Source organism: Ciconia boyciana, chromosome 2 (genome assembly GCF_034638445.1).
Source record: "Ciconia boyciana chromosome 2, ASM3463844v1, whole genome shotgun sequence".
Classification (NCBI taxonomy): domain Eukaryota; kingdom Metazoa; phylum Chordata; class Aves; order Ciconiiformes; family Ciconiidae; genus Ciconia; species Ciconia boyciana.
The window spans coordinates 75,216,795-75,244,487 of record NC_132935.1 but is presented as its reverse complement, the minus strand read 5'-3'; the positions used below and the strand labels follow the sequence as shown (position 1 = coordinate 75,244,487).

General features: G+C 38.0%; 1 long non-coding RNA gene across 1 annotated transcript in view; it reads right to left on the bottom strand.

The window, feature by feature from the left end:
* The window catches only part of LOC140646975 (uncharacterized), a 154,549-nt gene extending 127,192 nt beyond the window's left edge, over positions 1 to 27,357 (bottom strand). Inside the window, exon 1 of the long non-coding RNA XR_012040620.1 lies at positions 27,264 to 27,357. This is a non-coding gene — a long non-coding RNA (uncharacterized lncRNA). The remainder of the gene's footprint in view (positions 1 to 27,263) is intronic.
* Positions 27,358 to 27,693: the final 336 nt, after the last annotated feature.

Genomic DNA, 27,693 nt, shown 5'->3' with positions numbered 1-27,693 from the left:
AAAAAATGTGGTTTACATTTTGCATCAGAAATTACATTGTATATACAATGATTTTTCTAATTACCCACAGTGATGACATGTCTTGGCCACTGCCAATCATGCTAACATAACTCAGTTTTCCCTAGTACTTATGCCATTTTTCTGGGCTTATGTGTTTGTCCTGAGTTTCATATTTGGACTCTAAATTCTTAGGGGCAGGGACTGTGCTACTTTTGCTTTTGCATGGCATCTGGCATGCAGAACTCTTGGCCTCATACTAGAGCTCCTATTTGCTGTGGCAGCACAAATAATTAAAATCAGTCTTCATTTTATTTAAACAAGTTTTGGAAGTTGCAGTTGCACTCAGGTTAGCTTTGCAGGCTATGTGATAGTCATAACTAATCTAGTTATTTGCACAATTCCACCTCTAATTATGTTCACAAGATATTACTTATTCACATCTAAAACTGACAGAAACCAGCCATAAAGAGTTGAAAACCATAGTAGAACATAGGGAAATCATCACTGCTCTAGAAGAAAAAATTAAAAAAAACCCCTTGTTTAAAGTTATATATGTATTTATATATTCATTGTGACCTTAAAAATAGAAGTATTTCCCATATCAAAGCTAGTAAGTTACATGCCTAGATTTCTCAGTTGTCCTTTAGCTTTCATATATTTATCTAGTTGGTATTTTCTATGAATAACCACTGTATGTTTTACTTAGGTAAATATCATGCTATTATTAGATTAAACATTGGAAGTGAAATAATCACAGCCTGTCCAAAGCTGATATTTTACATTTGTAATACATGACTTCTCATTAGAACCGTTTTTATCCTGTAAGAAAGCTTACCAACAGGACTATTTTGTGCTTATAAATGCTTTTAAACTGTCACTGCTTGAAACACTTTGGAAACAATACAACAATTTTGTCAAAGGTTTACCCTGTTTCAATTTGGCATAACAACTTTGTATGGATCTACTCAAGAACAGCTTGGTGTGTGTCACCATGAGAGAGAGGAGGACCCCAAAGATCAAGAGTATCAGACTAAAGTTGGAAATTGAGATGAGAATCTGCAGCCCTGTACTTTGGGAAAGACATACCATTGAACCAACGGGGATATTTGTTAGTCAAATGAGAATTGTGTGATTATTAGACTATGTGATTAGACTATTGTTATTACTTAGGTACAACAACTGACAAATTCAATTTTCTTGAAAATAGATGTTTTCTTGCTCAGTAAAATAAAAAAGATACATATGTAGTATGCATGGGGTAAGATAAAGTCTCTCAAGTCTCAGCAAACCCACAGTTTCTTGAGCTAATACTAAAAATACTGCTTTGTAAGGTATGTCTCTGTACACATCAGCTAACCTTGGTAGCTACCTGCTCATGGGCTCCTATCCCACAACAAACAGGAAAAAACCCTGTTATCCAAAATTTGGAGGCACTGAACTCTTACTTATAGGTGGTTGTTGTGAAACTTATGCATATTTTATCCCTGTATGTAGCTATTCATATGTGTGAATTATTCTAGTGATAAGGCAAAGAAGGTCCACAGTACTCTTCGGCCATTTATGACTTTCTGTTACACATATCTAATACTTAAATATGGTTTTAGTAGCTACCCTTTCTGTCAAGTTCAAATAGTGCATTTTCTATTCGTTAGAGTAATTAAATATTTCTATAGTTTTATCTATGTGGTAAAATTTATTATGCAAGATATTCAAGCATATTTACATACAAACAAGTGTGATCAAGAAATGGCAATGTGATAGGATATTAACTTAAAGAGTTCCTGAATATTCTTATAGCCAGAACTGAAGGATCTCAGCCTTTTCATTATTCCTGAAGAATATGTACACTGCCTATATTTCTTTAAAAGTAAGGAGGGAAAAAGCATAATAGAAATCTGCTTATATCACCATAGGGATAGTAGAACTGAAACATAACATCTCGCACATTTGCAAAAAAAAAAAAAGTTTGCCTTCTTAAGAGGAAGTCAGTACAGTCATTGAAGCAATTGATTTCTAGAAAATTAGTATCTTATGTGAGATTAAATTTCCTATTGTTCTAGCTACTAAGAAAGGTAAAAAATATCAGTTATAAATGAAACATGAGTTAAGCATTACTTTAATCTGGGAGGCAAAACAGAGAATACTGCATATCTTGAAATTCAAAACGGCTTGTCCTGCTAAGAAAGCACATAGCATTATATCAATCATTATTTGTCATAATTACAGCTTTTATTTTATGTCAGTTATGACACCTCCACTTCTTGTAATAAAAAATGAGAAAGATGGAAAATGTTCTGGAATAGAAGCAAGCATGTTCTAAATTGTCTCAAAGTAAAGTTTAAAGACATTTCATTTTTTAATGAAGTGATATTAAAAACTACATTACATTTTCTCACAATTAATTTGGCAAGAAAAAACTTACCTATTTTTCCTTTGAAAGTAGGAATTTACCTTTTGCTGCATAAAACACTACAGAGAGAAAAGGAATTGAACTGTTGCTACTAATTTTACAATTTCAGAGCTGGCCATAGCTCAAACATAGCTCAAGTAATGTTTTACAAAGGCTCTAGAAGAAGAGTGGATTTTAACATATTTTTTCCTAAGGGACAAAGAGTGGGAGCAACTTCTCTTCTGAGTCTTCTAAATTGTTTCAGGAAAGGGTGGTAATTTCTCTTATATTAAGGAATTTTCTCCAAAATATAGTCGGAATTGTAGTGAGTATCTGTTAGATAACTGCTCAATAGCCTGCTGAAATGTAAATAAAGAAGGGACAGTGACAGTGGGACAAATTGACGCTTGTTCCACAAAGAAATAAAGAAGTATTGAAATTGGAAGTTAAGTTATTGGAAAGAAAATTCAAGTTTGCAATTTATTTGGAACTTTCTTTGTATAACATGCTGGAACAAATGCATATAAGAAAGCTACAAACACTGAAAGGATGTAGAAATCAAGATGATATTGAGAAGCATAGTGAATCTTCACTATTCATGTGCTGGAAGTCATGAGGAGCACATAAGCCCCAATGAAGCTCACAGGTGATTGCTTCTAAATACCACAGAAATTTGTATTGGGATTTGAGCTGTTCAGCATATTTAAGCTATGTGAAAAGTGAGACAAAGATGACCACTGAGCAGCTGAAGTTTGTTAAGGTTTTGACTACCTTGAAAAATAAATCTAAAACTATCTGCAAAGATTTTTAAAAGGTTTCCATAATACTGAATAGCTGGGCAATAAAATGGATCAAACATTCAGTACTGGTGAATGATGTATAATGCCCGTATGGAAAATAATGTTGCTAACCCTACATGTGCACAGTGATAGACTCAACCATAGCTTCTATCACTCAACAAAGGTTTCTTGCAACAGTTGTGAAGAGTTGACTCACTTCTCAGCAAAAGTCCAAAAATCAGGTTGAGCATTAGAAAAGAGCATTAGGCATTGAATGAGCATTGAGGAATGAAATAGAGGAGTAGGAAAAGAACAGAGGCAAGGGAGAAAACAATTCCATAATGTTTCTTTTGTCTTGAATAATATGAAGGAGGACACCAAATGGGGAAAAAAAACCCAAACCAGAATTTTGCTACTCTGGATAACTATCATCTATGGAAAGCACCACTAGTGAGCATATAAAGGCTGCACCTCCCCATTCAGAAAAAATGGTCTACTGTCATCCAGTACTTTGTAAATCATAGCATTTGAATACTTTCTTCTGTATGAATGATTGATGTCCATAAAACTAGCACATCTTTTATTTTAAAACTTAATTTTACATGAAAACACTGAACCAAACACAACATGCTGCCATAATAAGCAAGAACTAATGTTTCCAGAATTCAACTCCATAGGTAACAAGAATTAAGTTAAAAAGCAGGAATACATTCCCTTTTTGATATCATTCAAAACATCAGAGCTAGATACTGTGTTCCATTCAACCTCTTATACATAAACCAAACTGGTATATTTGTGGAACTGCAAAAGCCAAATGCAACTTCAGACAGCACAGAAACAACTGCAGCAGAACACCTGAGATTAACCCCATTTTACAAACAGTAAGGTTTAGCCCTTGTGTGCCAGGAGCATTTAGAAGGCCACCTAGGACTTAACCTTGTCATGCCTACTGAATTGCACTGTGATAAAAGAAGGTGCAACCAGGAGCTGAGAGTCTCTGAACATCTGCAGATATATGAACAAAACTCCACGAAAGGCTGGAATGGGTCAAATCTTTTCGTATATTTAGTATATTTAGTATTTGGGAAAAAAGAAAGTAACATTCAGGACTTCAGACTACTACATCAAAGTACAAAGAAACTCAGATAGCGTAATCATGAAATAATGCATTAGGGAGAAAGGAAAACACTCAAAAGTGATAAGTATTGCCAAAAAGTGATTTGAAGGAAAAAGGGGGAGGGGAGAAGACATATTTTAGGAAATTTCATATTGGGTATGCTGAACATATACAGAGTGGATATTTGATGCTAGAAATTCTGCTAATCTCTTGAAAGTGAGCTTGACTATCTGCCTAAAAATTACTTTTAAGTGAGTTAAAAGGTCAGATCTGATCTTTTTTCATAGAAGCCTGCACTGATAATGATAAAACAAAGCATGTTACTAGAGGAGTAAAGAATACCGCTACCCTCTGTTCCTGTTTCTGAAGCTTACTTTGTTCAGTCTTGTAACACGTACTTTAAACACCTACATTTATATTTGCTGTCTTTCTCTAATAACATTTTCTGCTTGCACATTACCAACTCTAAAGCTTCTCCCGTACACCTCAACTGCTTTGTCAGGTGTACACTGCTGGACGCAGACTCTGATACTCTGCAGAAATGTGCATCCCTCTGGCAATTCCTGTCCTAGAATCACAGAAACATTTGGGTTGGAAAAGACTTCTAAGATCATCAAGTCCAACCGTAAACCTAACACTGCCAAGTCCACCACTAAACCAAGTCCCTAAGCGCCACATCTACACGTCTTTTAAATACCACCAGGGAGGGTGGAACAAGGTGCGCAGGGAAGATGGTGACACTTCCCTGGGCAGCCTGTTCCAATGCTTGACAACGCTTTCAGTAAAGAAATTTTTCCTAATATCCAATCTAAACCTCCCCTGGTGCAACTTGAGGTCATTTCCTCTTGTCCTATTGCTTGTCACTTAGGAGAAGAGACAGACACCCACCTCACTACAACCTCCTTTCAGGTAGTTGTAGAGAGTGAGAAGGTCTGCCCTCAGCCTCTGCTCCTCCAGGCTAAACAACCCCAGTTCTCTCAGCTGCTCTTCACAAGACTTGTTCTCTAGACCCTTCACCAGCTTCCTTGCTCTTCTATGAATGTGCTCCAGCACCTCAATGTCTTTCTTGTAGTGAGCAGTCCAAAACTGAACACAGTATTTGAGGTGTGGCCTTACCAGTGCTGAGTACAAAGGGACAATCACTTCCCTAGTCCTGCTGGCCACACTATTTCTGATATAAGCCAGGATGCTATTGGCTTTCTTGGCCACTTGGGCACACTTCTGGCTCATATTCACCCGCCTGTTGACTAACACCCCCAGGTCCTTTTCCACCAGGCAGTTTCCCAGCCACTCTTCCCCAAGCCTGTAGTGTTGTATGGGGTTGTTGAGACCCAAGTGCAGGACCTGGCACTTAGTAGTGACACCAGACCCGACAAATAGAGCTGTGGGGCAGTAACAGCAAATGATTAATGAAATATACAGTAAGAGCCTTCCTTAGAAATAAAGGTCCAGTTGGCTATAGCATGACAGATTTTGTGTTGTTAGTATGCTACTACAGAATGATAATGCAGTGAGGAGACACAGAGGCAAATACCAGAAGCTCCACACAGTTTATTTAAGCAGTTTCCATTTCCAGGTCTGTATAGGCATAAAAGTTTTCAGATGTTAAGACAACAAACAAAAGTGACTAAAGACTTTGTTGTGTGTAGTACAGAAGCTATTGATTCAGTTCTAGCAGAGGAGAAAAAAAACAACACATCATTGTGCTCTATCTGCTGTATTATAGAGAAAACTTTCATGGAAACCCCAGGGCTGTTTTGGTTCAGATGATATTATAATATATGACAAACTGAGCACAGCAACAAAACTGTCATAGAACATAAAAATATGTCTTGATTTTTTAGGTCCACTCTCTACTGAGTTAATAAATGAGCATTCCTTTCAGTGTGTTCTTTACTCCTCTGTTTGCTCCTGCATGGAGAAGCAGTTGTTGCTAGCACAATGGATCAGAAAAAAATTAATGAATGCTCCAGACTGCCAGCCAGTGTGGTGTTCTGTGGAGTTCTGTGAGAAGTCTCTCTACAGGAAAAGAAAAACAGAGACAGGCAAAGGCAACTGAGACTGCCAAAAGAATACCGTAAGTTGGTCAAGACTGGGTTACTGAACCAGACTACATTTCTGGGAAATAAGCATAGATGAAAGACCAGGCCAATGGTAAGAGAGAACTGGACTTAGTTTCACTGGATGAAGATAACCCTCAGAAGGCCATACAGTTATTCATAGGTTCTGTCAAACAGAATCTCCCACTTCAGAATCTCATCTATTAACTAACCCAGTGTGTTTATGAAATTCCAAAAAGCCAAGTGCTGTTAGAAACTGCAACAGAGCTGCTGAGCTCAGCTCAGACATGGCTGCAACTTGGCAATGGCAGAGGCAGACGCATGCACTCCTGGAGCATCAGGCTGCTGGTGAATTTGTCTTGGCAAGTGGCCTGGAGTGTGGTGAAGAAACCAGTGCCATGCTAACAATACAAAAAAGTCTAACAGGATTGCCTAACACTGATGGAAATCTGAATGAAAACATGAATTAAAAGAGACTTTAGAAAACTTAGAAAAAGGGATTGGCTTTGGAGAAATAAAAGAGACCACAGAGAGAGGAAAGCAAGTGGCAATGGACATTTAGAATGGTTTAGATATACTTTGGATGCAAGTATTATGCCATAAGCATGAGCAAGTGTAATCTGGATACCAGGTTTTAGTATTTACAAATACTAAAACAACTGTAAGTATGTCATTCCTTGTGGCAGAATTCTAAGGTCTTATGAAAAGCACGTTCTAAGGCACTTATGAAAAGCCTTTTGCTGAATTAGGTGCAGGTCATGGAACAGCACATTTGCTATAAATTGCTTCCCTAAAGGCCCAGTTAACAAGTATTTATCCTAATATAACTATTTTGCATGTAGAACCTGGGAAAAACAGAGGACAACTGGTATCACTAGAGTACTAATGCGTACAACCTCTTGCTTACATACAGCTGCACCAATATAAAAATACTGTATTTTAATATGTCACATTCCCTCTCAAGTATAGAAACAGTTAAAGCAGCGTAAGAGCAACTGTAGGGATTTTCAAAGTTATTCTATATGCAGCTAAACCCATTCCTACTGAAAAACTCCCACTGTTTTCAGAGAATGCCAAGTTAGATCAACTCTCAGTACTTTTTAGAAGAAGGAATTTAAAATAGTCTTCTGTGCTGTACTATCTTATTGAATACAGTTTTACTGAGAAGAAACACTTTCACACTACCTCAGCTTAACAGAAGTCAGCCATCTAAGATGTGTGTTTCGTTCCTCAGCACTGAGGAAAATTGAAGCTTATCAGAGTTTCTTGGCTGCCTCTGAACTAGTCATTTATGTTTTGAAACTAAACCACTAAAGTCTGAGAATTTGCTATGTCTAATTCCAGTAGCAAAAATCACCTTTCAGCAAAAGCTCCCAAAGTGTAGCAGGAATGATCTTTCTTCAGTAAATGTAACCTTTCCCCATTGCTACCATTGCTACTTTCAAAATCACTTATACCTTCAACAAGAACAACAAAAATCAATACAAACCCTTCTATTTTTAAAATATACAGCAAAAGCAGGGACGGGTTGTATAAATTCCAGTATATTAAATATCACTTACAAACTTTTTAACTCTTAAAATTTTCCTATCATTTACAACATTTGCACTACTGAGAAGAGAGAAGGGAAAGAAATGAAATTATGTAAAAGTATATTGGTTATTTCTCAGCTTTCTGGAGAATCTGGGGCTGCTTTGTTTTAAATGTTTACTATACCAAAAATCTCATTGCTGTAAACATATTTTACACAAGAAAATAGAATTTTAGAATCAAAACACATCATTTCCCAAAAGCAAATTCAGCAGAACAGTACGAAGCACAAACTATCTTAATAGGCTGCCATCATTCAAATGGCAAAAATATTAACAAGTTTCACAAAATTTCCCCCTTCTCCCTCCGAAACAGCTATGGAACATTCTACAGATTTAAAACTGAGATGCAATGCAGCTGAGGGAGGGAAAAAAATGCAGAAGATATTACTTTTATGAAAAGAGATGGTAAAAAAGTAATGTTTAAGGTACTATAACAAAGTGAAACCAAACAATGATGAGGATAATGGTCCATCTCGAGGGTAGACAGGCCATGCAGAGAGATCTGGAGAGACTAGAGAGCTGGGCAATCACCTGCCATATGAATTTTAACAAGAGCAAGTCCTGGATTCTGTACCTGGGATGGGGTAATCCTGGTTATATGTACAAATAGGGGAACAAGAGGCTGGAGAGCAGTCCCACAGAAAGAGATCTGGGGGTTTGGGTTGATGGCAAATTTAATATGAGTCAACAGTGTGCCCTGGCAGCCACAAGGGCCAACCGTGTCCAAAAGGGCCAACCGGGTGCATCAAGCACAGCATAGCTAGCCGGTTGAGGGAGGTGATTGTCCCACTCTATACTGCACTGGTGCAGCCCCACCTCAAGTACTGTGTGCAGTTTTGGGCACCTTAATATAAGAAGGACATCAAACTATTACAGTGTGTCCAGAGGAGGACAACCAAGATGATGAAAGGCCTCAAGGGCAAGACTTATGAGGAACGAGGAGCAGCTGAGGTCACTTGGTTTGTTCAGTTTAGAGAAGAGAAAGCTGAGGTGTGACCTCATCGCAGTCTACAACTTCCTCGAGGCGGGTAGTGGAGGACGAAGTGCTGATCTCCTCTCTCTGGTGACCAGTGACAGGACATGAGGAAATGGAATGAAGCTGCATCAGAGGAAGTTCAAATTGCACATTAGGAAAAGGTTCTTCACTGAGAGGGTGGGCGGTCACTGGAACAGGCTCCCCAGGGAAGTGGTCATGGCACCAAGCCTGTCAGAGTTCAAGGAGCGTCTGGACGATGCTCTTAGTCATGTGCTTTCATTTTAGGCAGTCCTGCGAGAAGCAGGGAGTTGGACTTGATGATCCTTATGGGTGCCTTCCAACTTGAGATATTCTATGATTCTATGATTCTAAAGGACAGATATTTGTAGCCTTCTCTCAGCTTTGACTGTGTCATGAAAGAGGTTAGATTGTGTGATTGCAATCATTTTTTTATGGCCTACAAACTGTATGGATGACTATGCAACTACATGGAGTCTTATTGAAGCAGCTGGGATATCTTGTTCACATAAACACAATTGAGAAAAAAGGATTGTGCTTTACAACTAGCCCTTACTAGAGTTTAAATCAAGCTAAGCAGCACTTGTGATGGGGCAATCAAAACCCACAACATTTTGAGTATCTAGCAAGATAATTTCATTTTGGAAAATATAGTTAAGAAAATGAAATGCGAAGTAAGAAATGAAGCTTGTTAGAAGTAAGCAAACATGGTTTTAAATTATGGTATAGAAAAAAAAAGACATTTTTAAATGTAATTGGTTTGTTAGGAATTTTGCACTGTCTCTATGAGAGTAAGTCAGGCAGAAGGTGATTTGGCAGCAGCTTCTCGATGGAGACATGCAACAAATCAGGAAGTAGAGTCACTCCCCGACTATACAGGAGTAACAGTGTTGGAATAAACTGACAGCGCCATTATTGCCATTGCTCTTTTCCAAACATGTACTGTAGTTTATCATAAGGTACAGTCACATTTCAGACTGGATTGCACTGTGACATATCAAATTACCCAGCAGAAACCCAGCTACAGGAGAATAATTTTCTTAATGCTTGCTTACCCCATCCATTTCAAGCACCATTTCAATAACATGGAACTGTGCTGCTCCATCTCCTGTTAGACGTCAAGTTCACAATTCGTACTAAGATATTTAACTTGTGTGTTGGTGGACACATAGCATCATAGTAAGCAAGAAGACATATGAACAGAAAAGCCCTAAAGGCATTAGAAAGTAATGGTACTTTTTGTTATTACCTGTTTCCCTTTTGGGGGGATGGAAGTGCCTGGTGACAGAGTGCTATTAATGGTACCAAAGACAATAACAAAAGCCAGGGGGTTTAATTATCACTTCTTTGGCCTGAGATTTTGGTGAGCTTTATTTTAAAAATCCTCTTATGCCATATGGATTTTATCCAAACTCTCCGTATCTGTCTAAACCCCTTCTTTTGCATAATAAATGCAAGATGTTAAAGAATTACTGTACTGCTCAGTTCATGTAAATATTTATTTATTTTAGAACAGAGTTAGTTATTATTGACAATACTGTTATATACAACATGTTATCTAGTATACAGTGTTCAGTCATCACTAATCTTCCCCCCCAACACATGCTATTTATGTTATTTCTGTATCATACCTATTTTTATGATTCTGAAATATATATATCCATTAGAAAGAGTAAAGTGCATTTAAAATATTATTTCACCTCTCATAATTCCTGTCAAAATACTACGTTTTTAAAATAGAGAGAGAGAGGACAGTCAAAACACATTTGCAGAAATGAACATATTTCTAGCTTTGTAACACATTGCAGATTTTGGCCAGCTATTTTCCACTCAGCATGAGAAACTTTGCACCATATGTCCAGCTCTCATTTAGAATGGATATTTGTCTTATTTGGAATAACAACCATGAGAATTATCTGGTCCCCAGTTATCTGGTAACACAACAGCTATCTTTGGGTGTTGTTTTTTTATTATTTTCCTTCCAAATTAGCACTTTCACTCTGCTTAAGTTAGAAAGACCTCCTTGCAGTTTCAGACTTGTGCTTACCCAGTAAAATTATGAAGTTCCAACTTTGCAAATGTCCTATTAAGTTCCAAATATACCTTTTCCTCATATTAATATGTAACACATTTTAATCAGTGCTTGTGTTGATAGTGCTGCCTAAAGAAGCAGTAAATTCTGACACTGCAGCAAATCAAGAGCCCTTTTTTTAAAGCTGCAAATTAGGTGTTCTACACAGAACCAATACAGATAAACTTGCAAAGATCAGATCGAATCCAAATCCTATTACACAACAGCAGTAGCAAGAATACCAATCAGAGCAGCTGCTGGAAAAGGCATATTTGTACTGCCCACGTTTTTGCAGATTATCTAAAGCAAATTCCCTCATGCTGTTGTCACTGAGCTGTTACAGTGAGAACCAGCAGATGGTTAATCAATCCCAAAATGCCCTTCAGGATCTACAACAGCTGTGTATGGTCAGCACGGGTAAACTCATCCAGAGCAAATGTGAACTGGGAACTGTGCAGCATAGAAACACAATGGTTTCCTTTCCTTGTTACAATGAAATGAATCTGCAAACATTTCTTAAGCTTTGAACTTTCCGGAATAAATTCAGTAAGATTTCTATAGACACAAGTCTTGTGTAAACAGTCTACATATAACAAATCCAAAATCAATTTATTACTGTGGACAGTGTTAATTAAATTGAATTATTTCAGGCCGAGCAAAATGTACCATCCGCAAATTACAGATAACAGCCCTGCAGTTGTTAATCTGAGGAAATATTTTAAAGCTTCAAATAATTTATTCACCAGCACTCCCATGTACCCCCAAACACTTGTACACATATTTGGGTTTGAAAAGGAAAAAAAAAAAGCCATTATTAGACAATCCATATCCCATTGTACAGAAAACTGTTTGGAGCTATTTCTGCTTATACTGATGCCTAAGGCACACAGAGTTCACAATCTTTCATACTCTGACATCACAGACTAGGACAACAGAATGTATCAGAAGAAGCCATATATGCTTGGAAAACAAAAAAATAATTTACAGCAAAATATTCAAAAAGTGTCTTAAAGTTCTTGTTTCAGTAAATTTAATCAATTCATTGTTATTTTGACTTTTAGCTGCTCTTTTATAAATTGGTGCAAGACCATGTTTTAATACATAAGTATTTTAAATGGACATGGTATCAGCAAAGTATTTTGAGTTTCCTTCCCCTGAAAATTTTGGTTAGACTTTCCAATTTAAACTTCGACTGAGGTGGGAAAGAAAAAAATTGCAGGAGAATTTCCATCCAATCTTACTAGTGAGCTCCACAGAAAGGTTACAAAAGCTATGAAAATTAGGTGTTATCATATTTTTGAAATTTAGGAATCACAGCAAGCATAAAAACCTCTCCTGTCCTGAGTGATAATAAAATAATAAACTAAATACCAGCGACTATGTAGCTTTTTACATGGTTTAGAAATGCTGTACAATCACAAAAAAAAATTCACTAAGGCAGTGCTTCACTCAGTTCTCCTTTACAGTTAGTCTTAATCAAGTCAAAACAGTTTTTCGCAGACACCACTGTAAGAGTATCATAGGTAAAATCTATTCTTTGAAAACAAGGAGCACTTGAATTTCTTCGTTTGCAAACAATTCTTATGTCAGATAGGAAGTTTTCAGAATTACATTTATCAAATGCATATAGAGTGATAACCCTGAGCAAAAGCTAAAAGATCTGTTCTGCTTCTGATCCGCTATCACATACAGGATTATTTCACCACAGCACTACTTTAAAGAAGAATTCTTTTTTTTAATCCACTATTTGTATATTGTATACAATGAATTTCCATATTTTTTCTTGAGAGATTATTTTGGAGTCTGGTATAACTGACTTGAAGCCTTCTATGATGGTCTCTCAATTTTATCTCATTGCTCTTAGTTATGCCTTGGGGGGGGGAAGTTTGAACTATATAATTCCTCTCCACACATAGTGTTTATGTTCCTCAGATGTTTCTGGTCCTGATCTTCTCCGTTAGTCATCCCCCAGACAAGCTCTCATTCATATTTAGCTACTTCAGTGTTTCCCCTTAAGCCAATTTTCCCAGCCCCTTGATCATTTTTATGCTATGTAAGAAGTTATCTTTGGCTTTTCTGAGGGTCCTCTACCTGGAGAGAATGGCTCATTCTTTTTATATCCTTACAAATGTATGTCAACAGTATAACAATCCATGGATATATTTTTCAAGCAAGAGTACACATGTTCTTCTAGGGTTATAAAACAAGGTATAAAGTTGCAATATTGAGCTTTATTTTATTCTCGGATAGCTTATTCAACAAATAATAAAAAATAACTTAGTACCCTATATAAGAGTAACACTATGTCTCAAGGGTTTATCCCTCAGCCTGATTTAATATACATGGAGACCAAGAAAATTAACAGTACTCTATATATTTCTGATATCTCATGTAGTCATTTCAATTAATGCCTATTATAAAGTGGCAAGTTTCACAGAGCACTTAATGGATTCTCTTTAAACTAGTTTCTGAAAACAGAGAGTGTGTGTCATTTGGAACTATTAACAGAGATACCAAAGAAAAAAAGCAAAAAAGAAACCTCTGGAAAGCCCCCCCCCCCCCCCCCCAGCCTCACACCCACAAAGAAAAATACTAAATATCTTGATTCTGAGGTGTGATACTACAAACACCTGTTGTTGATACAATTTGTGAAAACGGTTGGTTTTGATAGAACAGAAGGCTGGTCTTCATCCTCGGAGTTCCAAAAATGAATGGAACAAAAGGAAGATAATAGAGAGACAATAGTATGAGAAAACAAACTGGATGCATATACTAAATCTGTATTGAGAATACTAGATGTATTTATGTTCTTACAGGGTTCTCTTTGCAAAGAATGTATGGAGAAAAATTTCAAAGTCTGCCAAACACCATTTTTTCCCCTTCTAGTAAACACTATGATTCACTGTTTTATTATTGAGACAGCTCTCAGAAGAGAAACTACTCACAAACCAGAGAAATAAATAATATCCTGCCATCAGTAAAGCTGGTCAGAAGTGGATAATTTTAAAAAAGGGAAGGTGGGATGGAAAATGCTCACTCAGGTTTTCTGATAACAAAATATTTGCCTTTGGCTTAACAGCACTGAAGTATGCTACCTCATAGAAAGTGTAGGCTGTGTTCTGTTCATGCCTATTAGGTAAAAATCCCTGAGCAAAGCATATTTCCTATGATGGAGAGTTTCATCTTACAGAGTTTATAATATAGGGATGTAATCCAAGTCTCGAGCTTTACAAAAAGAAAAGAAGAATCCAGTATCCGAGCTCTATCTCCAAAATATATCAAGTGAATAATAATATCATCCTACTGTTTTGTGGTTCTCAGGAGGCAAAACATGGTCTGGGTTTTTTGATGGGGGAAGGAAAAAAACCCTACCACAGAATTCTTGCATTTCAGCCTTCTGTTTGTTCAAGGAAAAACCTTTCCTGAAGGAAGTAAAGTATTTTCTTACAAAAACAAACAAACAAACAACACACAAAAAAAAAAACTTCAGTGGGAAACCCAAAACTATTCTCAAGATCAGCTCAAAGAAAATATGTATAGACATGCAATCAAGATGGGCTGCAAATGCTTAAGACAAGCTTAGTAAGTAAACAAGAACCCATAGATGATGCACGAAGTGCTAAAGTCTGAGATCTGCTAGCAAAAAAAGGGATCAAGTCCAAGCCCCTTCCATTTTTCTTCTAGATATCTCATTTTCCCATTTGCCAAGTCTTCAGAAAGCCAGTTACAGCTGACAAAACATAAACCAGAATTTTCTAGTTGGAAAGCACTGCTTTACATAAAAACAAAGATCTTTTCTTGAAGGAAGCTATCCCCAACCGTTGATTTAACCACAAATGTATGAAGCTAGATAGAAGAAACAATGCTAAAATCTCATTCTTCAGTATGACAGATTTGTTTTTGCTGTTTGTATTCACACTTTCACTCAGGAGGATAGAACATATGGAAATGCAATTGTACCAAAACATTGGAAAAGCAATTGGATCAAAACATTGGAAAACCAATACTTCCAAGCTTTGAGGCAGGACAGAGCTGGAAACCGATTTTGAAACCTAGTTCTGTCTTGAAAAATAAACAATCATGTTTTTCTTCATCTATGTTGGAAAGACAAAGGCAGACAACTTTTTAGTCTGGAGTCCTGAATACCCAAAACCCCACATCGTTCAGCAGAATGGCTAAGGTTTTGGGAGAGCGGGGGACAACACTGCTCAATGCTGGACAAAGGAGACTGACAGCTGCTGCAGTAGATGAATCTCCAAGAGCTTCATTCTTCAACATCATTGCCTCTTATGCCCTTATTTCTCATTGCATAACACTGTTTCAACCATAGCTTTGCTAACATCTACTCTTTCCCTTTTACTCTAGAACAAAGCAGAAGTCCGGGCAGAAACTCTTGGCAACTTTTAGTTATGTCATCTTCCCTAACAAAATGCTATACTCATACTCCATCCTCCATTTTGCATTTTCAACATATGCTTAAGAGTTATCATTACAAAGACACTTCAGTGATTCCTTCCAGATTTACCACTAAAACTCACCTTTGTATTAAGTCTACAGGAAAACAGAACTCTGATGTCTACTTTCACAGACAACCAAGATAAACAGCCCATCCATCTGACTACTGCTTATCACCTCATTTTTCATTTTATCATTCTTTCAGGACTCATCTGTTTCTTTTGCTTTATAGCTATATTGTAATCTGTTAGATTTTAGTAAGGTTTTCTTTCTTGTTTTCTTGAACTGAATTAACAAAAAACATCCTGATTGGCAAACAATGTTTCTGATAAAAGAAGTATCCACCGACACTGGTAGGGTAAATCAAAGGCCTCTGTTTTCCTTTCTCTTTAACAGCAGAACAAATGCACATCCAAGAAAAGTAAAAGTTTGGCAATTCAAATGCTAAACAAATAAAAGGGGGGTTTTTTTGTTTGTTTTAAAGAACACAACATAGGGAAGAAGTAGATATTTGAATACTTCCTGCATTATCAAGTTAGGCTCAGCCTGTATTCAGGGCAGAACTGCAGGATTATTTTGGGAACTTCACTAAGCAAAAATGTGGGTAGAGAATATTTCATTCACTTTATGATTACTTCATCACATTGTTATAAAGCTTGGCTCAGATAATTTATTTTAGTTGAAAACATGAAGTATTTTATTTCAAGAGCTGAAATAATATCATCTTGGTAAAATATTTTTCCTTGATTCATTTTATCAAACCTACTTGCTGGAGAAAATTATTTTATCAAGTTCCAATTGTTGATCTCAAAAACATATTTCAGCAACATTTGTTTAGTTCTATTTGAATATAAGTAATAGCCAGATTTGGGGTAACTGGGGGCAGAAGCATTTCTAAAAGAATCACAGAGTCATAGAATACCAGGTTGGAAGGGACCTCAAGGATTATCTGGTCCAACCTTTTTTGGTAAAAGCATGGTCTAGACAAGATGGCCCAGCACCCTGTCCAGCTGAATCTTAAAGGTGTTCAATGTTGGGGAATCCACCACTTCCCTGGGGAGATTATTCCAATGACTTGTTGTTCTCATTGTGGAAAATTTTCCTCTTGTGTCCAGTCGGAATCTCCCCAAGGGTAACTTGTACCCATTACCCCTCACCTTTTCTATGTGACTCCTTGTAAAAAGGGAATCTCTATTTTCTTTGTAGCCACCCTTTAAATACTAGAATATGGTGACAAGGTCTCTCCTAAGCCTTCTTTTCTCAAGGCTGAACAAACCCAGTTCTCTCAGCCTTTCCTCATATGGCAGGCTCCCCAGTCCTTTGATCACCTTTGTGGCCCTTCTCTGGACCCTCTCCAGCCTGTCCACATCTTTTTTGTATAGCACGGACCAAAAATGAACAGAATATTCCATGTGTGGCCTCACCAGCACTGGGTAGAGTAGGATAACGACTTCTTTATCTCTGCTGGTGATGCCCTTGTTGAGGCAACCTAGTATCCTGTTGGCTTTCTTTGCCGCAGCAGCACACTGTTCGCTCATATTGACCTTGTTGTCCACCAGGACTGCCAGGTCCCTTTCCACAGATCTGCTCCCCAGCCAGGTAGAACTCAGCTTGTGCTGCACTCCTGGATTATGTTTCCCCAGGTGCAAGACCTTACATTTTTCTTGGTTGAACTTCATAAGGTTCTTGTCAGCCCACTCTTCCAGACTATCCAGGTCTTCCTGCAGGGTGGCTCTCCCTGATGAAGTGTCCACTTCCCCACTCAGTTTGGTATCATCAGCAAACTTCATCAGAGTACACTTGATCCCATCATCCAGATCACTTAGGAAGATATTAAACAGCGTTGGGCCCAATATCGATCCCTGGGGGACCCCACTTGTGACAGGTTGCCAGATTGAAAAGGAGCTATTTGCCACCACCCTCTGGGTGCAGACTTGTCTCGTCCCACTCGGTGGGTTGTGAGAGGGGTGAATCTTTTCAATTCCCCGATGGTTTGTGTACCGACAAAAGCCAATCTCTGTTCGGCAGAGCTGCGTGGTTGGTAGAGTCATGACAATGACTCAGAAGAACAGTCTGGCCAGCAACTTTATTAACTGGCGAATTCCACAAACGGACAAACTTAACAAACTAGCAAGCTCAACGAACGAACAGAGGCGATTTGGCAATGGAGCTATTTTCCGGGCAACCCGTCACAATTTATCCCAAACTTGCATATACTGGAGGAGCAGAGGAAGAGAGAAGGGAGAAAAGGAAAGGAAAAGAGAGGAGGAAAGAGAAAGAAAAAGTATCACCACCCTTGGATCCCGCGATGACGATGACAGACGTGGCAATCCTCCAGTGGTGGGCGCGCGCGCAGTTCCCTGGGGAGGGGCATGTCTTTTATAAGCTAACCCCCGCCTCCAGGTACGCCCCTTCAAGACTGACATGGTTCTTGTTCTAGAAAGATCTCAATCTTCTGCGCAGGCGCTGGGGGAGGGGGGAATGTTGCCAGGGGTCTCTCGGGCGGTCACAAGCCCCTTCCTCAGATCAACTCTGTGTGATCTCTGGCCATACATGGTAAGGTCTGGTGGAACCCAGAACTGCGCATCCTCCGATGCGCTCACCACGTCCCGCATGTCCCGCTCCCTCTCTCCCCCATCCCGTGCTGTGCTCACCAACCTGCCGTCGCCATGCAAATAGCGCCTCAAGTTGCCACAATGTTTGAGATATTAAGTCTTTCAGTCTCTCACAAGCCTGTCAGCCAGTTCCCCACCCACCACACAGACCACTTGTCTAGACCATAACGCATCAGTTTCTCTAGGAGGAAGCTGTGGGAAACCGTATCAAAAGCCTTGGAGAAATCCAGGTAGACAATGTCCACTGTTTGCCCCACATCAACTGAGCAGGTTATTTTGTCACAGAAGGTGATCAGGTTTGTCAAGCACGATTTGCCCTTGGTGAATTCATGCTGGCTTTTCCCAATCATGTGCTTCATTTGACTTGTGATAGCCCCCAGGAGGATTCATTCCATAATTTTCCTGGGGAGTGAAGTAAGACTGATGGGCCTATAATTTCCTGGATCCTCCTTTAAGACCTTCTTGTAGATGGGGGTGACATTAGCCTTCTTCCAGTCTTCTGGGATGTCCCACAATCTCCACAACTTCTCAAAGGTTATGGACAGCAGCCTCGCAATGACATCAGCCAGATCTCTTAACACCCTCGGGTGGATATTGTCAGGGCCCATGGATTTGTAGGGGTCAAGCTCCTGTAACAGTTCACATACCAACTCTTCCTTCACTGACAGTGGGTCTGTGTTTGCTTCAACCTGAATTTTTGTTCCCAAAGCCTGGGGCCCAACAGTGCTCGTAAAGACAAAGGTGAAGAAAGTGTTGAGAACCTCTGCCTTTTCAGCATTGTTGGTGGCTAATTCACCGCTCCTGTTTAACAATAAGACAATATTTTCCTTCTGTTTCTGCTTGTTTACGTACCTGCAGAACCCTTGTAATTTTTCTTGTAGTTTTTGATATCTCTGGCCAATTTCAATTCAAGTTGAGTTTTTGCTTTTCTAACGGCATCTTTGCACACCCTGGCAATGCCCTTGTAGTTCTCAATGGGTATTCGTCCACTTTTCCATCTCTGGTATGCTTCTCTTTTGGTTTTGAGCAGACTGAGAAGCTTGCAGTTAAGCCAAGGGGTCTCCTGTTCCACCTACTTCCCTTATCTTTAAAGGGGATGAACTGTTTTTGTGCTTCCAGGAGAGTGTTCTTGAAAAACTCCCTAGCACTCGCTAGCTCCTTTATCCTCCATGGAAGGTTCCCACGGAATCCATCCCAACTGAGCTCTGAGCGAGCTGAAGTTTGCTCTTCTAAAATCTAAAACCTTTGTCTTAGTACTAACCTTCAGTGTTCTCAGCAGGATCCCAAACTCCACAATACTGTGATCACTGCAGCCAAGGCTATCACTGACCAAGATATTACAAAGTAGGTTTTCTTGGTTTGTGAGTAGCAAGTGAGGCACTCCAGCAGTGCCTCATTCCTGGTTGGCACATATAACATTTGTATGAGGAAGCAGTCCTCTGCACATTCCAGGAACTTGATGGATGACGTGAGCTGCTGTATTGTTCTTCCAACAAATGTCTGGGTAGTTGAAGTCACCCATAAGAACCAGGTTCTGTTGACCTGAAGCTTGCTTAAGTCACACAAATATTGCTTTGTTGGCCTTATCATCTTGGTTTGAAGGTCAGTAGCAGGTGCCTACTGTAAGATCTCCTTTGGAGATGACCCCTCTGATCTTGACCCAGAGGCATTTGATAGGGCTTCCACAATCACTGTACTTGACTTCTATACTTTCGAGTCTTAACACTCTTAACATAGATTGCGACTCCTCCTCCTCTTCTTCCCTGCCTGTCTTTACGAAACAGCCTGTAGCTATCCATCGCAATCCTCCAGTCATGTGAGTTGTCCCACCATGTTTCAGTTACTCCTACGATATCATAACTTTCTGACTGGGCATAGAGCTCCAGTTCCTCCTGTTTGTTCCCCAGGCTGCGTGCATTGGTATACATACACTTGAGGTGGTTGGTCTTCTGGTTCTCATCTTGTGAGGCAGCTAAGGAACATTTGTCGCTACTCTGGTTGGCCTGGCTTATTCCCCAGTTGGTTGCAAAGGTGTGAGCATTGCCACTTTGGACCCCACCCCTTAAGTCCTTCAGTTTAAAGCCCACTTCACCAAGTTGGCCAGCCTGCTGCCAAAGTTTCCCTTTCCTTACCAAAAGGATAATAAATATTTTTCAAGTCTTAGGCTCTTCTCTATCAGGTAATTAGAATATGACCAAATGCTTATTTTGTCCCCCAATATACCCTTGATTCTTTCAAATCTCAAGGTTTGAGACAAGATATTGAACTAGATGGACCTTGAGTCTGAGCCAGTATTTCTATGTATGTTGTGATTAATGAGCCCTGTAATTACTCATGATATTAGGAGATTGAGATGAAGTTGATATATACCATAAAGAAATATTGCACATGAATTATCATGCAAATTTTTTTAAAAAATAAATCTTTATTCCAGATGAGATAGTGTTTGACTAGTGCAGTAAAGTTATATTAATTACTGCTTGGTACCTAGAAGCAGACACCAGCAACATATAAATGCTTACCAATATACTGTGCAAGTGTTTTCCTATATTTTTTTCTAAGTCCATGAAATTCTGTACTACAGCTAATGACATACCTTTGTACTTGCTGTTGACAGCAGGTGTAGTTGCTTCTTGTTTTGAAGTCAAAAGATTAATAGCAGTCAGATCCTTAGCTGTGAAGCACATCAGAAGAGCTTATTTTAGTGTCACTCCAGCACTTTTCCCCACAGAGAACATGGCCTTGAAGATGGAGCATGAACAAGGAAAGCAACAAAAAGAAAAGCTCCTGGTTCATTAAGAACCCTTCTCAGATCTCTCACACATCTAAGGATGGCTTTCTAGCTTCTGATAGAAAAAAAGGTTGATTCTTCTCTCAACAACAAATGTACAAATGTTATTAAAATTGCTTATCTTTATTGTTTCTCCAGTTCAGATTTTTTCTACTTTGCAGTAAACAGGATGCATCTTCAAATATCACTTATAATTTGTCCATTGAACTTAAAAGCCCATGCCTTTTTTTCCTGGTATCATACACTATTATCACTAACCTTTAGCCTTCTTTTATTGTATTATACAAGGAATTGAAGGGCAATTTGAATTAAATTTCTCTATTAATGTAATCACTACCATAGCCTAACTTAGTTTACATGACAGAAACAACACACTTCAGTTAGCTACTCTTCTGGAGGATGTCTACCATCTTCCTACAGATTTCTAAGAAAATTAACCTGATACAAAGCTCATGGAGTCTCAGAGGATGGGAGCCCATTCCTTGTAATGTCCACTTATTTTAAACCTGGGTAACAAGCATCTGGATAATACAGGGGTAAAGGTTTGCAATAATGCCACAATACATTAAAAAATACCCATTGTATCAGGCCTATTAATCAGTAAGTGGTATCAGCCCAGAAAAGTAAGAGAGAAAATTAAACTGTTATAAATGAAAGATAATGGATGTCTGACAATGTCATGTTCCCTTAAGTGATTTACCCAGCACACTCCCACTAGCCCTGCAACCTCTGGCATCAATTTCCATAGCAACAAATGGCAATGTTACCAGCCAGAGCACATCCAGCGACAGAGAGAACAAGCTCTAACAGTGGAGTTCAAGAAAAAAAATAAAATCCATTATAGCAATATAATGTATTATATATATATAATATATTATATATATATAATGTATATACTGTACGAGAAAGAATCACATGCTGGACATGCCTGCTTTGTGAAAAAAGTTATTTTCTTCATGCCTAATGGATCATGTTTTGTCTAATTCCTGTTTATGGCTTGGACGAAGTAGACATTGAGAAAAGATCACACGACCTATGAGCCCAGGATGCAGGCAAGCAGCACGGTGCTTTTCGTTCCTTTTGGATAAAGTTTATCTTGGAGGAAGATGTATTATTTCACATCACTATTTCTGAACCTAGTACCAATAAACCATTTCTGTTTTGCACCAAGGAGCCCCCATGATAAAATTCCTGGATCACTCACAGCATCTCCTGGAAACTCCACCTGTGACACTGCTATTTCCTACCCTCTGCCAACTTGCACTATCACATCATAGGCAGTCCAGCACTAACTCCGCTCAAGGTGAGGAACGTCATATCTTTTATTCGTAAGTCACACAAGATATTTTTCTACAGCTCTGAGGTATATGAATTTGTCTTTGCCTTATACCATGAAGACTCCTACTATTATTTGTCCTGATGGTCCCCAGCTCAGTCCCAATTACAATAAATTAGTGGCTTTCTGCAGATAGCAAATATATGTGCAATTACATTGGATGCTTTTATCATTTATAGTAGTTTGTGAAGACATAAAGACTCCCATTGTCTAGGATAACCAACTAAATAAACAAAACATTTCCATTCTTTGTGACTTCTCAAGCTGTTTTGAGATTTCTTAAGAATATTTGTTGGTTCTTTACTATCACATAATATATTGCGTTTGTAACTTATCAGATACTATATGAAAGCACTATCTTGGATCTTCCTGCCTCTCTACAAAGCCTTCGTAATCCACTGGTATTCTGTCAGCTGCTCTCTGATGTGGCAAGTGTCATAGGCCGGAGTACCTAAATAGATCACACATTTTTCAAACACACACAAAAAAGTCCTTTCAACAATAACAACAAACTTCTTTGCAAGATGCTATATAGCATAAAGCTTCTGACATTTACTTCTTGACCTTACTTCAGTGATCATGACTGTTGCATCCAGAGTTTAACAGGTTTCAAGAAAAACTCTTTGCAGATGGGCAGAGCTTCTGTGGCCAATGCACACCAAACAGCCACAGCAGGCTAACAACAGATTCCCTAAGGTAACGCTGGGTTCACTTAAGAAACAGAATTGTAAATGTTGCAAGAGAAATGTTTTAGCAGATATTTACACTGTTGATTTATCTTGGCCTATTTGGGGGTTTAAAACTAGAGAGGAGAACAAAGCTGCAAGTTGGAAAAACCTGTTACTGAGGTGCAATGCACAGGCTGTAATCCCAGACGACTTTTCCCCAACAGAACAAGGGATCGTTTGAGCATTAGGGTTTACTGAAGTCACTGAGGAAGATCAAGTCTTCAAAAAGCACATGAAATAAAGTTATGTATTTCTGGAGAGTGAGATACTTCTTGCTGCCTTTTTGTTTCACAAGGGTGGAACAGTTTCTTCCTCTACCAAGTTACACTCAGGTGATGCGATTTATATGCGTGGCAGGAAGTGTATAGAAATATGGATATCTCTTACTGGATGGCCCACAGTCTCCAGGTGACTTCCATTAACTTACTTAATTTAGAAGCTAAGCTAAATTTGCTTTCAGGGAGACTGATTCACAAGCATACAAGTTACTTTTAGAAAACGTTCCTAAAAGTCAGGGTTCTTAAGTTACTTCAATAGTTTTGCTCCCAACATTTTTAAAAACACACTTGATAATTCTGAATCTCATTTCCAGGTCCCCACAGGACATACTAACTCTCTCAATGTGGGACCAGAATTAGGTTTTGAATATTAGCAAGTGTCTTGGAATTGATTGGCTTTAACCAGCTTATGCTTGAGTTTCTCTGAGCAATATTTAATTTGCCTGGGTGTTGTAATGATTATTTCATTGCTACTGGTATGACACCTGGAAATATTTCAATTAAAAAGTACTTTCTAATCACAATATCTTTTATGGAACATTTAATTAGAATAAGATAGTCAGAGTATACATGTTTGTTAGCTTTGTTTTCTTTTTGAAAGACTTGAGAGAATTTACTAGGCATATTACTCTCCGTTATTTTGCTAATGACTTAGAAACATTTTGGTAGAACCATGTTGTCTTTCATTCCTAAAATATTTCACTGGGCTTTTCCATTAGGGACTGTATACAATTATTCTCTCTTTTTAAAAAGATTCATCCCTTTTAGTTTTCCCATTTTATATTGATAGACAAACTTGCTTTGCTACCTTAAACATTCCCTGCATTTTATATAAAAAGTTTTCACTTCAAACAAAAATGTCATTTAATACTGAAGCTTTCAGTGTAGCTGTTACTTTGTTCACTGTGTAACTCCTGCTACACAGAAATGCACACTCCAGTTGAGGAATTGCTGTGCGTAGTAGTAAGGATATACTCCTGGTGTTACTGATTGACAGTCTTGTGTTCCAACAGCAAACTGAGTTATCTGAAAAGTCCTTTCATCTTTAACAGGCATATATAATCAAGGACATCACATGATTTCTTCAATTTATCAAGAAGTTGAAATGGTTGCTCCCCTCCTGCCCCTTTCCCCCCCAAAAAAAACCACCCCACATCACATATTTGTCTGGCCTTCAATTAATATAATGCACATTAAAAATATATATATTTTTTTAAATAAAAGCTGGTATAAAATATTTTTCGCATTTTGTGGTCAGAGATTTTGATATATACTGAAGTGACTACAGTTAAAACAGTTTCTTCTTCTCAACAGGGCACATAGTTTAAATATGTAATTTATGGAAGACTTGAACCTGTAAGTATTTGAGTTATTACACAGGTTTTTATCTGCAAGATTTCCCATTAGGTTTGATAGGATGTGTGGTTCTGATTTATAAGTATAGACATTACTGTCCAGTGTAACTCATAATATTTTTGTTAATTACAAAGCCTATTCAAAGACATTAAAGTGCAGAAACACCAATTCTATTTTGATGACCATGCACTCCTTCCATTTGTGAGTATTAAAATCTTAAGGAAATAAAGTTGTTTTTAAACACAGTTATTTAATTCCATTAAATAAACCATTCTAAACCATTTAAAAAGTATGTACTATTTTATGATTACTAACCACTATTCTTTCTGAAATTCCAATTTTTCAGTATTCTGTATGAAATATATTCACTTTATAAGGCTGAGGCTAATGTGTTTATTCTAGAGGCAAAGAGGTATTTTAAAAAAAACTAATGATCATTCTGAAGGAGAAGCAATAAAAATACTTCTGTCCTGAGCACAGCTGCATGAGGGAATTTCCCAATAGAGTATTTAGATATTTGTGTTCTGATGCAAGAGATGAAAAATGCTTACTGAACAAAATCTTGGGATGAGTCCAGAACAGGAGCTGAATAAACTAATGAAAGAGAGGAATAAAAAAAGAGCTCTGTAGCTTAAACAGAAGAAAAGAAGAAGAAAAGTAGTGTAAGTATCATGTAGATATGATCCTGCAGATAAATTGGAAGCAGATTTTGATTACTCTTTCACTTGGACAACACACACTGGTTGTGGGACAGTAGGTTTTTGACATTATCATATGAAAGAAATCACAAGAAGGTGACTGACAAGCTGCCAAAAATACTGTAACCTGCAATTCCTATAGTTTTGTATCAAAAAGAATATTTTGAATTTCCTTGCCTTCCCTCTAGGAGCTTCAGCCCTGCTCTTCTCTACAGGCGCTTGTGGTACATAAAGGTTACTTGTTTTCAGAATTACTGCCTCAAGTTCACACACTGACTAAGGGAATTATCTTTCAGTAAAACAGGGGAATTTTTCCTACTGATAGGAAACAGCTTAAGAAACCTGAATTAAATTTTAATTGTTTAGATAACTGAGGTTCTCTGCTTCAGCCTCAATGTGAAAGAGTTTCTTTCGGGAACTGTTGTTTCCTCCTCTCCCTTCCAAAAAAGACTGTTTTCAGATCTTTCCATAGCCTATGGAAAAGCATCACTATGCAAGCTGTAAAGCAGGTACCATAAGAGGTGTACAGAACATCTTTGTGCTGCAAATGGCACTGTGAGGGTACAATTGCTCTGTTGTGTCTAGCCAAGGTCCAGCAGTCTTTCACAGATATCAGTGTAGGAGGATTTTCTTCAGCTGCCTAGAATTTATTACATTTTATCATTCTTATTAATGCTTTCCTCACTCCTAGTTGATGATGAACATGAGGAAACCGATTTTAGGCTCAGAACACAATTACCCAAACCCCTCCACATGTGAAATGTTGTCACATCACAACAACAACCTTCAAAACCAGTATACATTGCCCTCTTATAGATGACGATACTTTGTACTTTTCCTGGACAAATGTCATGCTCTAGTTTCAGATAATCTGCCAATAGGAAGGAGTCAGTACTAGCTGAAGAAAGTAACGCTTTAAGTTGTCACAGGTCGAAGAAATATCTACAATTTCAGATATCGCTAATATTGATATAACATATTTAGCCATTTGTATTCCTATTTTTTTCCATGGTTTTCCACTTTTAGAGCTTAATCTGATCTGTAATATTGTTATACTTGGATATAAATAACAGCATGAGAATTATTAATGAATTGGGCATGGGGTTTGGCACATTAGCTGTATTGCCATATTTCACATTCTGTTATTTTTGGCCTTCTATGTGCTATGATGTGCAAACCACATCCACTCAAGCCTCAGCAAAAGTTGCCTAAAAATCGCCACTATTCGCAGTGGAAGTAGAAGCTAGTGATCCTCTTTTCTCATATCTAGGACCGAAAGGTATTTTTGCAGACAGATCTGAAAAGCAGATAAGACTTTGCTTCTAAAGCAGGAATACCACAATCTACCATGGTGGGAGGGTGGGGGGAAGGGAAATTAAAAGAACCGTGGAGAATGCAGCATCTTAAATACATTGCAACAAATAAACATACTCCCAAGCATGTGTATTTTGTATCACAGCATTTGTAAGCCTTGCAGCTATGAAACTATTGTAAAAGCAAAAGATGAAACACTCCTTTGCATGTTTTTTTTTTTTCACCCAAAAGAGTTCATTGTTACAATCTAAGCTACAAAATGGTCAGCTTTTAAATGGCTCTTGAAGAACGGTTACAAATCCAGAGACTCACCAGGAGAAAGGACACTTAAATCCATAAAGAAGTCTCACCTGCTGATGAGACCAGTTGCAAGCAGAATGCCACTCCACAGAAACAAAATTGTCACTTTTTTCCCTTTAGTAAACAGAAGATACTGAAAAAAACATAGCTGCATCAACAGGATTTGTGTAGAGATGTGAACTGACTGTTCAAAGGAAAGTAAAAAAAGCTTGTTATATGTTTTAGCATTTAGGGAATCAGTGACTTTTTGAACTTCCCACTGTGATGCTATAAACATGCTGTCTCTAATGCTGCCAAAGCTTATTGAAACCCCTAGTAGGTAAGTTCACAATACTCCATGCACCATGAAATTCAATTACATTTAAGAAAATTAGGGTTGAGTTTAATTACTTGTGTGCACTTTGGATGAGCACATGTTCTGTTTAAGGATGTGGCTTGCAGAGGTCCTGACTCAGATCGAATGAATTCACTTACACGTTGTGCATTTCCTTTTGAAATTAATTTAGCTGCTGAAGATTCCTTGCATTTCTGGCAAAATAAAAAAAAAAATAAAAAATCACAATGTTCCAGTGAAGCTGCAGAAAAAGAAATAATTACTCTTCTGTACAGAACATGCAAGAAAGAATTCCACAAGAGTGATATATTTCTGTTTTGTTTATGCAAAATCCTGGAGAAGAAAAAAACCCAAACCCACACATCCAACAGGTATACAGTTTTCTTCCCTTTTCCTATTTCATATAAGATAACCAAATCAGTTTTACAAAATAACCTGGAAAAACATGGTAATAATTGCTACTTTGTTTATATATACACAGTCTTT